Below are 12969 nucleotides of genomic sequence, written 5' to 3'. Positions count from 1 at the left end.
AAGTTCAGTACCCGAGCGTCCCCGCACCCGAGAGGGCGTGTCAGGGGCGTGCGCCCCGTACCCCCGCGCCAGCCAGGTGCCAAAGGACTCGCCCCGCGCGCCACCGCCGTTGCCAAACGGAGCGCAACCTGGGTCACTGTGGCTCCGCGCCCGGGGTAATCCCCGCGGGTTCTCGGGGGCCGTGCCCGGGGCTGCCAGCTGCGGTTGGGCGCGGCTCCAGCGGGCTCCGGGGAGCTCCAAGGTGTCTGGTCTTCCTTCCTCCCTTCCCCCACCCGTACTCGACCCATCTCAGCGAGGCAGGTCGGGTCAGCGAGGCTGACAGCTGCCAGAGCCCCCGCTGCTGCCCAGAGAGAGGCCAGGGCCAGTCAGCACTTTCCATGTTGGCCCTGAGCTAGTTGGGGAACTGGCAGTCACCAGTACGGATCTGCTGCCGGTCCGGCACTGTGGCCTGGGGGCAGGAGAACTGTGTTCCAAGTTGTATGGCCTCAGTACCCGTGCCTCCACCTCTCCGGACCCTGTGTGCCCCATCAGTAAAATGAGAAAAGGTAATATGTCTGTCACCAGCTACGCGGGAAGAGCTCAGGGTGGGGGAGGAACATGCGATCAAGAAACAAAGTTAAAAAATTATCTTTCACCTTGACTTCCACTGCGCCACCAAACCCCCAGGTTTGGTCCCCACGGGAGGTGTCGAGATTGAAAGGACAGCTAGGCGTGGTCAGTTTAACTTCAGACACAAGCAGATTTCCCTCTTCACGTACCCCAAGCCACAGTTCTTTCCCTACTCCCCCCACCCCCCATTTAAGAAACTGTTCTCAGAGGAAGTCCCCACAGAGCCACCAAGAGAGATTGTCCTGCTGTTGGCTATTTTGGTCCAAACGCCCTGGAATTGATAAGCTGGACCAAAATAACCCAGGGAACAACTGTTGGACAACAGGCCCCCGGAGACCCTGCCCTGGTCCTGCTGTGCATTGGTGGAGGCTCAGATTCTGAAACCACAAAGCTAAGCCCCAGCCTTTTTCCAAAGCTACATGGAGTCTCGATGTCTTCCCACGGATCAAAAACCTGAGCCTTTGGAACGGAGCCAGCAGCTCAACAGAGGGCGAGTTTGCAGGAGCCTGGGGAGGCCTGTTCCCTTGTTTCCACTCCAGGCCTCACCTCCGGTGGCTCTTGTCTATGTCCCCACTCTCCTAGGGTCTCCAGTTTGCTTTTGTCACCCCCACTCTGGTCTTATCCCCCTGAAGAGGCAGGTGCTGGAGGAATAGTCTGAATCCCTCCCGGAGTGAGTGAGGGTGCCCAGGATGCATGTGTGATGCATTAAGGCGATGTCAGACCAAGTGCAGGCAGGTGGGAGAATAAACAGATCACACCTGCTTGCTGCAACTCTCCAGAAACCGACCTGTTACGTCCTCCACCTCTCCAGTCTCAGGCTTCGTTATGGCTGCTCACTCCAGTATTAGGGGAGCCTATTTATTACGGGGCGAGGTCTCCGCCTCATTGCGTTTGGTTGGGCTGCTGTCCTGCACATGCGCGCTCATGTGCCTGTGTGTCCGAGTGGGCACCAGCCCTCCCCTCCCACTGGTCTGGTTGGCTGGAGTCAGGCCCGTGGACCTGGTCCTACCACGAGCCGCAGCCCACTCAGTGTCTCTGGGGAAGTATTTCACAGCCCGGGGGTCCTGGGCCCCTTGAAGATAAACTCTTTTCAGGATTTTAAAAAATCTGGTGGAAACTGGGTCTAAAGGGGGTCACCCAGAGTAAATGCTGCAATTCTGGACAGTGAACTCAGTGGTAGCCCTAGTTCTTTTGTATTGAGCGAAAACTGGCACTCATGGGTGACTTAGATTAATGAAGGCAGAGATGAATTTCTACTTGATAAATGCAGAGCATTTAGCAAGGCCTTGCAAACGGGGGGATGCACGGAAGTAGAATAATGAAGGAGGTCCCTGATAATAAAACTGGAGAAATACCACTCTTGACCTTGACTTCCCCATCTTGAAACTAGAGAGATGTCTTCCTCCTCACACACCTGCATGAGGTGCACGTGAGGGAAATAGTGGCAAGGAATAGGATCTGAAAAATGTTTGGAACACACTGCATATAAACGTGGCCATACGTCTTGCTAGGGCGGGAACTCCCTGCTTTAGGTGTCCCTGGAAGTTCCTTGAATCTGAATCTAAGCAGTTTTTCATCAATATCAGCAAGACCAGACACGGCTGAGGTTTGTGGGGAGCAGGGAGTAACCCATATTCCAGGACTACCATCCCTTGGAAAAGTGCACGCTTTGCCACCTCTGATTTTCCCCCAGCAAGGAAAGCATAGCTGTGACCTCGGCAAGGTCACACCGTGAGTCAGTGATAGCTGCTGGAAATAGTTCACAGGCATCCTGACTCCCCAGCTGCTCTGCTCACCCTGCTCCCCGCCCCGCCCCGGAAGGGGGACTCTTAGAGCTTGAGGAGAAATATTGCAGGTGACGTAGATCTTCAGAGACTCAGCCTGTCAGCTCTCTTTCTGTATTTATTCTCCCTTTGTGATCCCTGATCAAGAGGCTCGGAACAAGGGTGTGGCAAATACCCAAGGTATCCTGATATTTTCACAGGTGACGTCATGCCTTTCCCAGCTGGCCAAGCCAAATGCTCACCCCTGCTCTGTGCTCCCCCAGCTGCAGAGTACTTCCTGTCTTGTAAGTGTCCCCTGTCTGATTCCCCATGAGGCCTTGGGGACCTATGTGGACAGCAGTCCCCAGGAAATCTCCAGTTTGTGGGTCCTGGTCTCTGTAAGCAAAAACAATCCAGTAATGAGATTTTCTTCTTTGGTTGCCAGATTGATATCTAATTTAGCCAACATTCCAGACCCTAAATTGTAAACAGGATGATGAGTATGGTATGTGCAGGAGTATGAATTTAGGTGTAGATGCTGGGTTCAGATGAGACTGTGGCTGGTGCTTGGTGACGTCATTTGGGTTACTCTTGCAATCAGCACCTGGCTGACCTGGTACGAGGCATGAGGACACTCCATGGGTCCCAGGAAAGAAGATGCACTCTGGACCTTTGCCTGGACCAGCCTGACTTGATGGACGCTGCTCTCTGCTGCACAGTCACTGCTGTGTCTGTCCCTTTACCCAACAACTGGCCCAACCCTAAGCTCCTCCAGGGTCCCACTCGCTGCACTTTCTGGCTGCCACCACCAGGGGGCACTGTCTCCTGCCTCCGTGGGTGAGAGGTGGGATTATACCCAGGGTAGCAAGCAGCCCATCTCCTGGCACTAGGACTAGTGGTGGTGAGAGCGGCAGTAAAACATGCTTCTGCTTTGCTTCTCTCTGGTAAGCCTGAACCCCTTTTTCAGAATAAAAGCTCCTGCTCCTAGTTTCACCCCTGGAACCAGGGGATGAATCTTGGACCAGACTGGATGGGAGGCAGGGCTGTGGTAATGGTTAGGGACACGGGCTTGGACCCAGACAGACCTGGGTGAAGCCCTGCCTCTCCCCTTCACCGGCTCTGTCACCTTGGGCAAGTCACTTCTCTCAGCCTCAGTTTTCCCACCTGTGAAATGGGATATCCTAATGCCTGCTCCACTGGGTTGTCCTGGTGATTAAATGAGGTATCTATGAAGTGTTTAACAGCGAGACTGACACAAAAAATAGTAGCCACATGATTATCAATTTCTCTCGCTTTTCACCTGTAGTAGGTAAAGCTTTCATGGAGGTGGTATTCTTCAGGTAAAGAATTTAAGTGTTCATCTCTCTGGAATTTATTCGTTACGGGTACCCCGATGCTCTAGGTGGGGTCAAGTTAACTCTCCCTGCCCCCATATTCCCCACTCTAACTGTGCCCCCCCTGAGACAGACACCGCAGACACAGACACACACCCACACCCCTTAGCTCTCTCCAGCTCTGGCTGGCTTTGTGGGCACAGTTATAGGTGAGTACCCCCTCCCCCTCACCGGCCCCCAGTGTGCTGGCTTGGTTGGTGTGAGCGTGGGCAGGCTATTGTGACTGAGGACATGGGGTCAGTTCCTCAGCCCGGCTCAAGGAGACATCTGTTCTCTGCTCACGGCCGGTCCTCCTAATGCTGGCCAGCCATCCAGCAAATGTGTGACCTTCATAAGGGCTGGAGGAGGACGGGGGTAGTGCCATCCTGTCTCTCCCAGGAGGAGAAAAACACAGCACACGTCCTGAGAGTCAAAGGTACCGTCATCCCAGGCAGGAGGCACGTGTCACAGCAAGCTCAGACGCCATCCTGCTTCGCTGGCCCCCACCTCCTATCCACTGGCAAGGCCCCTGGGCTCTCCCTCTCTGCCTCTCCACTGTTACGCCCTTAGTCCCAAATGGCAGCATCTTTTACAGAAGTCCCCACTGGCCTTCCTGCATCCAGTCTTGCCCAACCCCCACTCCCACTCCGGGGGCTCAGGAAAGCCAAAGTGATCCTTTGAAAATATACATCAGGTCACATCGCCTCCCTGCTCCGGTGGCTGCCTGTGTGTGGCAGGGAGATGCCCAAGATGACCTTCAGTGGCCCCACCCCCACCTGATGGTATTCCTTTATGGGGACTGGAATGTGTCCACTGTGATGGATGCTGTCTCTGCGACTGGGTTACCAAACACGGTGACTTCCATGTGCCATCAGACGCGCGCGCGCTCTCGCCTCCTTGGCTGGTGTGCTTTGATGGAGCAAGCTGCCGCGATGGCGAGGCCCACGTGCGAGGAGCTGAGGATGGCCTCAGATCCACGGCCCTTCACCCAGGTCTGTTGCGAGAACTGAATTCTCCCAACAACCACGTGGGCTTGAAACGGAGCCTTCCCAGTCGAACCTTGAGATGACCACAGCCCAGCCAACGTCTTGACTGCGGCCCGTGAGAGCCCCAGGAGTGGAGGACACAGTGAAGGCTTGCCCAGATTCCCGGCCTCAGAAGCTGTGAGATAAGAAATGGGTTTTGTTTCAAACTGCTAGATTTTTGGGCTAATTTGTTACACAGCAATGCCTAGCTAATACACCGCAGCACTTGGAATAGAATCCTACCAGATTCTGAGTGGTCTGGCCAGACGTGCCTCTCCCATCCCATTTTGGAGCATTTATCACCACCTGACATTACCTAGATTGTTAGTTCATGTATTCACTCTACCTTCTGCCACTAAAATAAAACTCTTAACGAAGGCCATTATGTTGTCCCAGTTCCTAAAATCAGCCCTAGAAGAGAATAGACACTCGAGAAATGTTTACTTAATTAACTAAGTGCTACCTACAAATGATGCTTCTCAACTAGGCTACCAGTTTTTCCATAGCTGCCGGTGGCATCTCACCTGGTGATGCCCATCCGTCTCTTCTGCAGGAGCAAGGACCTTCATCCCTCCAAAGGTGCCTTTGGCTCTGGTCCTGCAGAGGGAAAGGGATTTGTGTGTGGAGCAGCTTTACCTCTGAAGTCTGGGAATTCGTGACTCCTCCAAACACATTTCTAGTTCCTCTCCACTCCATCAAAGTCCCGTAGCATCCTGTAAGTGGCTTCATCACGTCCTCCTTCAAGCCTCACACACATGCCCTCCTTCCATCTTACCTTTTACCACATTCCAAGTATGGTTCAAGGAAACCTGGCTTCCTCCAGGGAGTCTTCCAGAACTTCCCTGGACAATTCCCTGGTCCCTTTCTTCTCCATCCTGGGAGAATAGGTGCCATGCTAGGTAGGAAGGTGTAAGCATGGAGCAGGCACAGCCCCATGCTTAAGGAGCCCGTGGCTTAGGAGCAGACATAAGAAGAAATAACTACGATTTGGTTAGAGCTCAGGACCTATATGTCATTTCGTAAAACTCCAACTCGCTTTTTTTTTTTTTTAAAGCACACTGAGGTAGGGACAGTAAACTCAAATAGAGTCAAAGCTAAAAGCATCAGCCATTGAACAAGTCATCCTGCATTCAAAGCCTAGTTCCAACACTTCTAGGCTGCATCTAAGACTCAGCTGCTTCATCTGTAAAATGGGGACTCATAGTAACCACCTCACAGGGTTCCTGTGAGGATTAAACGAGATCGTGTGCAAATTAGCATGTGGCACAACGTCTGAGGGGGTGCTTAATGTCATCCGTTTGGGCACCTCCAGCAACAAAGGTCTGTTGCCTGTTTAATATTCACAAGAACGGCACTGAGCTGGGTCCTGGGGAGACAAAGGTAGGATAGACAGCCTCGGTTCTCAGGGGACTCACAATCTCCTTGAAGAGACGGGAGGCACTGCAGCAGCAGACAGCAAACAAGTCAAGGACTCGCTGTGTACAATAACTGCCAAACAAGTCTGGTGGCTTCATAAATGTCGCAGGCATTTGGAGGAGTCAGGGATGCCTGGGCTGGCGTGACCGGGGAAAGGTACATTGTGACACCGTTGATCGTATTTTCCAAATCAGATCTGGAAGCCAGTGGTCATGTGGCTTCATGCTTCTCTACCCTGGCACACAGCGTTCCCTCTGCCGGTCCACCTGGCAAGCTCTCGCTCACTCTTGAAGATCCTGTGCTTTTCTCTAGGTGGCCTTGACCTTCCCAGGTGCGGCCAAATAGTTCCTCCTTTGCATCTGTCACTCTCCAGGCCTCTATTACTGTCCCATGCATGTGGCGTAGTATTTATTGATGACATGTTTGTCTCCCTTGCTGAATTGTTAGCTGCGGCGTGAGAAGGAAGAGGTCCCTGAGAAACAAGGACAACAGGAAAAAGTCCTTGTGAGCTGAGAGTATGTTTTTCGCATCTTTAAATCTTGGAACCCCACAGAGGGCCCTGCTTGGGGCAGGTCCTCAGTGTCTTTGCTGAATGGATGAGTGAGTGCATGCCTGTCTGAATGAATGATGCTGCCATATGCAATGATCATCGAACAAAGTTTTTGAAGTCAGAGTTGCATTGGAAAACTCTAGAGAGGTGGGTCTCTCTAATTATGCTTTAGAACTATTTGTTCGACCCCACAAATCCTACACGTTGCTCGGTGGCCCCATGGCTTCCTGTCCTTGCTCACACCTCCCCCCACAAGGATACTGATCTTTACGCTCTCATTCATCACTTACGAGACTGTGAAGCCCCTTTACACCCATCATCTCAGCTGATCTCAAAGTATGTGTCAGATGGGCAGGTCATAGGCCAAGGTGTCCATTTTACGGAGCCCGAGACTTAGATAGCTCACCAGCTACTCAGCTTTTCACAGCTGGCGAGCTGCCAGGAGGTTTGACATCTCGAACCCAGGAACACATTTCCTGTGTCCCTTCCGCATCTCTTGTGGCCTCAGGTGTGCTGTTACATGGTAATGGTAGGTGGTTAGATGGCTGCTGATTGGATGGGCTGACTGGTTGGGTGTATGGCCTCAGAACCTGGAATTTTAAAGTTTATTTCGGACCGGCCACACATACCCAATGGCAGAGCAGTATTTAAGCTGTCCTCGTGGGCCTCCTCTGCCCTTCCCCCACCATACCGCAGACGTGCGCACACCCCCACGTGTGCACCTCACGTGCACTCACCTACCTCCTTCCAGGTGTGGGTCTTTCTGCAAGGGTAGGTGGGAAAGCTGACATAACCCGAAGGAGTAACATAAAGCCACCATAATTCTCTAGTAAATGCGGAGGCACACAGGAGGCTATTTTTAAGTGAATTTGTATGTGATTTGCATAAATTTGCATGTGTTTCTCAAAGCCGTCACACTGAGTTCATGAAACAATTAAAGGTGAACCCGCTTCGTCTGTGCCAGCCAATGGCAGAATAGACGCAACTACTACCCAAGCTGCTATGGCTTCTTTCCCCCTGAAGTGTCTTCTAACTTATTATGAAATCACTTTCAGATTCCTGAAAACGTGATATGCAATAATAATAATATCTAATCCCGAGCACGTACTATATGTTAAGCACTGCTCCATGAGCTGTAAATAACTTCATCTCCTTGATAACCCATAAAAGCGGGTCCACTTCTTATTCCCATATTACAGGTAAGAAAACTGAGGTCCATGGGGTCAAGGGCATATGGCTTGTCAGTGATTCCAACACAGGCAGCCTCATTCCATTCATTTATGTTTCAGCACCTACTATGAGCACGAGGCACTAGGAACACATCAGTGAACAAAGAGGACAAAGTCCGAGCCGTCACAAAGCTTTAGGGTACATTGACGAGGGGGAGGTTGCGTTGCCGAAACAAGGAGACCCCGAAATGTACTAAAGGACAAGGAAACCGTGACCTGCTGCACATGGTCACTAAGGAGAACTCAGACTCCTTCCAAGTCACCACGCTCTAAGCACCGAGGACGCGGTCCTTGCTGCCTGGATGGACCTGCCGCCACATCCTGGTGTAGCCAGTGGGAAGGTGGAAGGGAGTTTGGAGGGGCCGCCTTCTGTCTGTGTGCTTAAACCCAGGCCCGGGGTTGGGGGGAGGGGTGGGCAGAGGCAACAGTCATTTCCGTTTCCTTTCTGTGAGCGACACCCAGTCCCATGGCCACATCCAACGTGGAGAGGGGCTAGGGAATGGAGTCTGGCCAGGGGCCGAGGAGGGAGGGAGCATGGATCTGGGTGGCAACCAGGAGCCATGGAATGACATTCACTGAGCCAACAGCTCTAGCGGATGATGTCAGAGAGGGGAAAATGGAAAGAAGGAAAACAAAGCAGGGAGAGGGGCCGGAGGGCGATCCAGTCACAATTCAGGCAGAGTCACCGGCTCTTAATCACTGTCCTCAACTGACCCCCGGCCAAACCCATGCTTACAGTGACGATGCCGAAGGCCTAGGAGGGCCCCAAGCCCTTCCTGAACCAAATAAGGTCAATTCGTGTCCAGCTGAGTAACCAGGTGCTCTGGCAGAGCAAAAGTTTGCTGCACTTGACCTTCATGCCTTCTCTCAAGGTATTTCTATTTATTAGTCATTCCTGTCTCATTTAAAAAACACTTTTGGGTAGCTAGGACAACTATCGGCATCCTTTTTAACAATGGGAAACTGGAGGCTTGAGACTATTCAGTGCAGTTAGAATATAAACCGTACTGAGCTCTTATGTATTAAGGAACTGGGGCAAAAAGGCATATGGGATATGGGTCTCTCAGATATCTTGGCAGGTAGTTTAGTGTGGTATGCAGACATATAAACGGATAACTTGTAAGACATTCAGTGTTAAAAGTGTGTACAAAATACAGTGGTCAGAGGAAGAAGGAAATAATTCTACCTGGAGGGATCAGACAAGGTATCACAGAAGAGGAGGTGGCTGACCAAGGTCGCAAAGGATGGATAGGAATTCTACAAGCAGGTGGGGCATCGGTTTCAGGTAAGGAAAATATGTTCCAGAAAGGGGAACTGTGTCCATGAAGGCACAGGTGTTGCAAAATGCTTCAGAATTTGGCCACGAACGTGTGAGAAAGGCTTACCAGACCTCTCGAAACAATGCTGGACAGCAGCACCGGCCTCCCGAGTCCCCGTTTATGCCAGCTTTTGATCTTTCGCAGCTGCGCCAACCCCTGGGAATGGCATAAGCGATTTAAACGCTCTGATCCCAGGGCTGCTCTCCCCATGCATTCATCCAGTGATGACCGAGTGCCTTCTGAATGGACGCGAACACTGGGGACGCCATGACCGTGCAACCTGGCCTGATCCCCAGCGTGAGGGAGGGGTCCGCGCAGCCTCTAACTCACTTTGTCATTTTGAGTAAGTCACTGAGCCCTCTTGCTTTCAGTGTCATCTCTGAAAGAAGGCTCTTGGGCTAGATGATGTCTAAGGCCTGCTGGGGCAACAGACGAAACAAACTCACATTCAGCCGTGCCCCACCCAGCACGTCGGGGGACCAGGCATCATGCTTCTGCAGGTCAGGGTCATTTGCTCCATCCCCGTAATGGAATGTTTTGATCGTCACCCCACCATCCCCTCTTCCCACTAGGTTTCCTGTTGACGAATGCAGCTCATCCCCATTCTCAGCCTTGTGTTTTGGGTGCTGATCTGACTGACAGAGATTCTGTCCTTGACCAAACTCGAATCAGGCTCCACTGAACTCTTTTTCCACTAGGCTCATCTTTGGCATGTCCTCAAGAAGTCAGTGTTGGCAAGAATCCTGTTCCCAAATCCCCACTCTCGGTATCTGACCAAATTCCTTACCCCCCTCCCCACCTCAGGTGATGTCTGCTCACCTGGCCTGCCTCCAACAGGAATCTTGGCAGGTCAGTTTAGCCAGAATCCCCTCTTACCCCTTAGTAATTTTCCATCCACTTGGTAATTTTCCATCCACTGACCTCCCCCACCCTCCATCCTGCTTCTTGGCTATAAATTCCCACTTTTTCTTGGCGCGTTAGGAGTTAAGCCCAATTTTCCTCCCCTGCTGCAAGACACCACCACTGGAGTCGTCCCCATACCTATTGCTACAGGGCTGAATGAAGTCTGCCATACCGTTTTAACAGTGTCATGAATAATTTGACAGACCCCACCCCATCTCCAGGTGATTGGTTCAGGCTGAGCACATGACTCAGTTGTTCCAAGAAGGCACCAATAACTGTTTTGCTGGAGCTTCCTCTGTCTAGACCGAGAAGCTGTGGAGTGAGGGTGTGGTGCTTGCAGCTGCTGGGACCATTTTTGTGACCACAGTAAACATTGATGAAGCACCTCCTGTGTGCACTCAGGGTCCTCAACCAGTGTGGAGCCTGGGGACCAACTGATGAGAAGCAGAACGGAGGGCCAGAGAGAGGCCGTGCAGTCTCTCTGGATCTCTCAGTTACGTGAGCCGATAAAGGCCTGCTTTTTGCTTGAGCCGATTCGAAGTCTGAGTTGGGTTTTCTGTCTGATGCAACTGGGCGGGCAAGAGCAGCGTCACACAATGGATGCCACCTCTGAGAGAACCAGCCGCTTCGATGTTTCACAACAGTCGTCACTGCCTTCGATTCGAAGAGGTCTTGATGAAACCGTGGGAAGACTCAGAAAAAACACCCCCAGTGCAAGATGCTCTGATGGAGGTTTGGCCGGATCACCTTTGGATACTGTGGTATAATAAAACACATGTTTGGTCTTCGTCCTCGTTCCCAGGACAGAGCTCCTAAAACTCGCCACGTGTTCTGAGTGATAGGGGGGTCTCTTGTTATTCACCATGAGCCCCTTGAGATCAAACTTGAGTTTGCGCCAATGCATTGACTCAGGGTGGGGTCGGCAACCTGAAGACCAAGTGATTAGAGGGTAAGAACTTCCTGCCCCACTCCAGACCTCCTGGGTGGAAAGGGAGTCTGGAGGTTGAGCTCCAAAAAACCTCTGAGCACTTTGCTTCCGATCGCTGCTGGGTTGGTGAGCACACCAAGGTGCTGGGAGGGTGGCAGACCCTCCTCCCCAAGCCTGCCCTGTGCGTCGCTGCCATTTCGTTGTATCTGAGTTGCGTCCTTTATAACAAATCGGTAAACAGAAGTCAAGCATTTTTCTAAGTTCTGTGAGCTTTCTAGCAAATTATCAAGCCTGAGGAGGGAGTTGTGGGAACCCCTGATTTCTAGCTGGCCAGTCAGAAGTTCAAGTGGCCTGAGAATGACCACAGGTATGTGAAGTCGGCGCCATCTAATGAGACCGAGCCCTTTAACCTGTGGGATCTGACACTAATTCCAGGTAGATAGGGTCAGAATTGAATTGGATTGTTGGGCAGGTAGTTGGTGTCCAAAGAATTGGAGAACTCTTTGGTGTCAGAGAAAACACACCAGAGATAAAAAAGAGGGTTCATTACAATCCTTCCCTTCATGGATTTCCAATTCTTAGGAACATTAGCCAAGTGAAGAAAACATAAAATGAATAACTAGCAGTTTCCAATCGGCTCATGATATCAGAAATTGAATTCAAGGATGTCCCAAGACGCATACACCGCTCTGGCTCCTCTTCCTCAGGGGGCACCCAGTCCAACACACCCAGGGGTCCTGGAACAGCCAATTCCTCACGCTTGCGGGGTGAGGCAGACCTGGTTCTCATTCCTGCCTCCACCTCCCATGATTTGGGCCACCCAACCTCCCCACCCTCCTCCGTAGATGAGGATAATACATTCCTCCAGAAGCCTTGCCCAGATGGTTTAACTAAACAAAGCTTTGTTTTGGTGTCAGTGGTGGTTTTTTTTTTTTTCCCCTCTTCAACCCTCCCCCATCATCTGGCTCATCCAGACTCATGCCCTGTCCTGGCCCTTCCTTGCAGTACACAAGCTTGTCAGAGCTTGGGAAAAGATGGTGATTTATGGCTTCTCCTGTGGCCACAGACTAGCCCTCCCCTAGCAGTTTACAGATGAGGTACGTTTGGATCCATTGATGAATAAAGTGGAGAAGGCCTCAGAAGTGACCAGGTGGCAGAATGGAGAGATAAGTGGACACAGGTAAGCCTAAAATTACTCCAGGAAAAAGTAGATTGAGCTAAATGAGCTAATTATGTGTATTTAAAGACTATGTCAGTAATTAAGCATTTATTGAGCACCTCCTGTATACTCAAAGAGCCTCAAACCATCCCTGGACCAGGTACTCGAGAAGACAGGAGGGCGTTGGGAGGCACAATTCTGAGCCACAGGCGGGTGTCCTTGGTTTTCAACAGCCATTAAACACTAATCTTCACATGGCTTGCTCATCATCACCAGGTTAAGCTCATCATCTTTTAACCATCACTGGGTGTAAAGGGGAAGCACTTAGGCAGGGCCACTCAAATCAGATTGGAAATACTGAATTTGGAAGCTCTCCAGTGTCTATTAAGAGGCCAGTCCTCTGATTTCTTTAGGGAGCAAATGACCTCAGTAGAGGGTAGATTTCATCACCTAAAAGGATGGGAAGAGGTGATGGGGAATGCTTCATAGGAAGTGACACCTAATTACCAATTTTCCATCCTGTTTCCAGGCCTTACAGGCAAAGTCCTGGCAAAGTCCTTCTGAGCTTATGGTCTACCCTTCAGCCCCAAATACAAGGTGCTTTCTCTCTCTCTCTCTCTCTCTCTCTCTCTCTCTCTCTCTCCCTCTCTCTCTCCCTCTCTCCCTCTCTCCCTCTCTCCCTCTCTCCCTCTCTC

Source organism: Pteropus vampyrus, unplaced genomic scaffold (assembly GCF_000151845.1).
Source record: "Pteropus vampyrus isolate Shadow unplaced genomic scaffold, Pvam_2.0 Scaffold86, whole genome shotgun sequence".
NCBI lineage: Eukaryota > Metazoa > Chordata > Mammalia > Chiroptera > Pteropodidae > Pteropus > Pteropus vampyrus.
The sequence above is the reverse complement of the archived record's forward strand: the minus strand, read 5'-3'. Positions refer to the sequence as shown.